Source organism: Neophocaena asiaeorientalis, unplaced genomic scaffold, assembly GCF_003031525.2.
Source record: "Neophocaena asiaeorientalis asiaeorientalis breed wild unplaced genomic scaffold, Neophocaena_asiaeorientalis_V1.1 scaffold319, whole genome shotgun sequence".
Lineage (NCBI taxonomy): Eukaryota > Metazoa > Chordata > Mammalia > Artiodactyla > Phocoenidae > Neophocaena > Neophocaena asiaeorientalis.
The window spans coordinates 176,128-180,084 of record NW_020174103.1 but is presented as its reverse complement, the minus strand read 5'-3'; the positions used below and the strand labels follow the sequence as shown (position 1 = coordinate 180,084).

The 3,957-nt window shown below is 49.9% G+C and overlaps 1 pseudogene; it reads right to left on the bottom strand.

Annotated features, from left to right (window-relative positions):
- Positions 1–471: 471 nt before the first annotated feature.
- Positions 472–3,713, bottom strand: LOC112406050 (ubiquitin-associated protein 2-like pseudogene; annotated as a pseudogene).
- Between the last annotated feature and the right edge of the window lie 244 nt (positions 3,714–3,957).

Below are 3,957 nucleotides of genomic sequence, written 5' to 3'. Positions count from 1 at the left end.
ACAGTACAAAAAAAAAAAACAATTCAACTAATTCATCTGACAATGCTGTTCATATTCATGACGCCACTTTTTGTTGTTGTTGTTTTATTTCCTAATAATAAAGGAGGAGACTTAGGGCTGTTGGGCTGATATATATTTGGGGGTCCCCGCTCCCCCCCTCCCCCACACACCACCAGGGTGAACAGGAGGAAGAAAAGGGAGGGCAAGGCCCACAGCAAAGTTTCATAATCTTGAATCCAATGGGGGAGGAGAGGAAAGGAAGAAAAAAAAGGAGAAAATACAAATCCTATAATACATACAACAGAGTGGGGATGGTACAGACATGAAGCTGAGGCATGGGGTGGGCTGCTGGGGGTGGGGGCATCAGAACCCCCCCCCCTCACATTCCTTTCTCTCTTTAATGCTCTTTCCATAGTTACCAGGCTGAGAAGCCCTCTCAGAAGATGGGACCAGGAGAAGAGAGTCAGGGGCTCAGTTGGCCCCCCAGCTGTAGCTGTTGTAGGAAGACTTGCTGGTCTGGGGCTTCTGAGGGATGGAGTTGATCTGGCTACATTGCCCACTGCCTGTGTGGCCATCCTGCTGCACGTGATGGTGAAGGATCTGGGAGTGAGGCTGCTGATGGGGGGTCAGAATGTGCCTAAAAAGGGCAGGTGGGTAGGCAGCAGCTGTGGCCCGATTGATGATGCCCCCACTTCCTAGGGCTGAAGGCAAGTTGAAGGAGGCAGCAGGAGTACTGGAATGAAAACCTTGTTTCTCAAAGGCCTGCTGGGTTTTGGAGTACACAGAACCTGAGATATCTGGCACACCTGTATTACTGAAGGTGACTGATACACCAGTGTTGTATCCATGAGACCCATATCCACTTGGCTGTTGGAAAGGGGTGGCTGATGCATTCACACTGACATTCACACCATGCTGCTTGGAAGAGGTAGGAGCCACAGGGAACACAGCAGGGCCATACTGGAAGGTGCTGGGGAGGCCCGGAACCCCTGTGTAGTACGGCAGGCTTTTGTAACTGTAGCCAGGACGCAACGCCGTGTTCAAGAATGTCTGCTGCATGGTCTAGTGAGTCTGTGTCTGGTTCTGCTGGGGCTGGGCTAAGGCTGTGGCCGGGGCTGGGGACGAGGCATCCCCATGGCTGAACTTTGTGAGGTCACCAGAATAAGTGTTGCTGGCCAGGCTACCATCCCTCCCAGTCAGTGGAGTGGTGGGTGTGGGAAATGGGAGGCTGTGGTAATCCAATGGAAATCTTGTCTGAAGCATCTGCAGGTCATCATAACCATATACTTGTGGCGGGTAGGCATGTAACAGCCCTGGAGCCATAATATATGGATTAGGCAACAATGGCAGGACCCCAGGAGGGAGGTTGGGAGGAGCTTTTCCTGAAGTCATAGCAACTGAGCTTCGAGTGGAGGCTATGATGGTAGAGTTGCTGCCTAGACTGAGGCCCAAACTCCTGCCACTATTGAGACTGGAAGAGACACTGACCACTGGTGCAGAGACTGTTCTGGATGTGGTGGAGAAAGTGCTGGAGGAAGAATGAAGATTTGCCTCACTCTCCATTCTTGTGTGCAAAAGAGTGGATGTCGAAGTCTGCCCAGAAGATGTTGATGATGAAAGGGTATTCTGCTGAGTAGATAACATGCTGCCGTGTTGTGTGCTGGTAGTATTTGGAATCTCCTCATTGTGGCTCAAGCCACCCAAGGAGGATGAGTGCTGATTGGCTGTCGTCAGTAAGGAAGTTGCAGATACCGTTTCACTGAGAGGGGGGATGCTAGAATTGGAAGGTGCAGAGCCTGTAGCACCTTCAACAGATTGCGTGTTTTGCAACTGCGTGGCCTGCACAGAACTGAAGCCATTCTTTGCCTGAGTCAAGTCCTTTTGGGATGACGAAGAGATGGAGCTGGGTTACCGCTGAGTCTGTGTGGATCACTGTTCATATAGAGGGCCCTGAGCGTTATTTTGGGAGGTATAAGCTGTCGACTGAATTGGGCCACTCTGATAACTGGACTCCTGGTTAGATGAAATTGTGGATGAAGATTCACTGGCCGTGCTGGTATAGAGGCTACTTGGAGCCTGGCTTGAAGAGGTGCTCGTGGTGGGGGTGGACTCATAATCAGAAAGGACAGACTCTGAACCAAACTGAAATGTCCCAAACTGCAGGCGGAGCCCTGAGATATGTGCTGAGACAGGCATCTCAACAGCCAGAGCAGGAATCTTAGAAGTCACGGAGGCTTTTTTCTTCTGCTGTTTCAGTTTTTGCTGAGCTGGCTGAGGACTGGAGGATTGGTTGTCTGAAGACCCAGGAGACATTTGAGGAGTTGAGGTGGATTTGCTTGGCAGAGGAGAACACGGGTTGGTGGGGTGGGAGGTGAAGCAGTGGAGGTAGCCACTGTGGGTGGCTTCTCCTGAAGGAACACCTCCATCACAGTTGAAGACGGGGTGAAAGGCTGGTGCTTTGTAAAGGGGCTATGCACTGTTGAATCATTTGGGTTCTTCAACTCATACTGCATCAGCAATAGGGATTGTGTGGTGGAGCCCATGTTCCAAGAGGAGGTGGTGGTGGTTCCAGATTGAGAATGTTGAGATGCCAACTGAGCCAGGGCCTGAGCAGTCTTGAAGTGCTCCAAGAACTGGGAGCCTGTGGTGCTTCCACCTTTAGCTTCACCGACATCACCAACTTCTTTTCCTAACATGCTCACCATATTGTGATGAGAAAACATGTTCCCTGAAGCAGGCTGCGATATGGCGCTCTGCTTCGAGTTACTGAACACCAGAGGCTGGAGAAGAGAAGGAGACTGAGATGGATCCAGATTAGATGACTCATTCTCCATTGAAGGCAGTGTCTTCCCCAACAGAGCAGCAAGGTCAGTTCTCTGACCAGCAGTGACTGTCACATTCTCCACAGGCAGATGCCCTGACGACACATTAGAGGCAGTGAAAATCTTGGTCTCGGAAAGATCTTCATTCCCGTCTTCAATTTCCCACTCGTCTGTTGCAGTCCTCTATGCACTCATCCCATCATCGGGTTCAAAGTGGCCAGTGTTGTTCTATGTATTGCAGCTGTTATTGACATAGTTATCAGTATTTGCCGGCTCTGCATAATCAGCTGGATTAAAGGTTCCCATTCCTTGAACAGAAAACCTTCCTCCCCACATACCAGAGTCACCTCTGCCTCGGCCACAACCTCTTCTGCCTCTTTCTGTGCCTCTTCGAGAAGGCCCTACACTCTTGGTGCCATCTAACCCATTTTCCTGACCTCGAAACTCTCGTCCATGGCTGGCACCTCTCCCCCATCTTGGTGGCCCACCACGTCGCTGACTATAGTCTCTGTCCCGGTCTCGATTTTCTTTGCCCTCCTCGTTGGACTCCATTTGGCCACCATCCTTCTGTCCTGAGACTCCCTTCTTCTTCCCAACCATCTCCCAGGAATGCATAGCTGGGTTTCCTTCCAGCAGTACATTGATGGCTCTGTTGACATCTCCATTGCAGTCATGCAAAGCAATGACACATTCATCCTGGTTCTTGCCTGTGATATCAATCAGTTGTTTCACCTTTTCCTCAAAGCCAGCATCATTATGGTCCAAAATCATCTGTGCAAGTCGAATTTGCTCCTCAGTGGCCCAGGGCCGCTGCTTGTGCTGTGTCTGGTTTTAATTTTCAGGTCGTTCCCAGTTTCCTCGGGCTCGGTTAATGCCCACCCATGTCATCATTTACAGTATATACGAATAACAATATTTACAACGTAGAATACTCAGTTTCCTCCTTATGCCAGTTTTTAAAGAATTGTTTGAATGTAACTGCACAACATGCTGTTTTGTCCCCTAGTGTTGTCCCAAAGTCTTTTGTGACTGAAAAGCTATGGTGATCATGGACCTGTGGTTTCTAGGTAAAAGGCTGCTTTTCTCCCCTACAGGATGAGTCAGGAAAATCAATCACACCCAAACATAAAGCAAT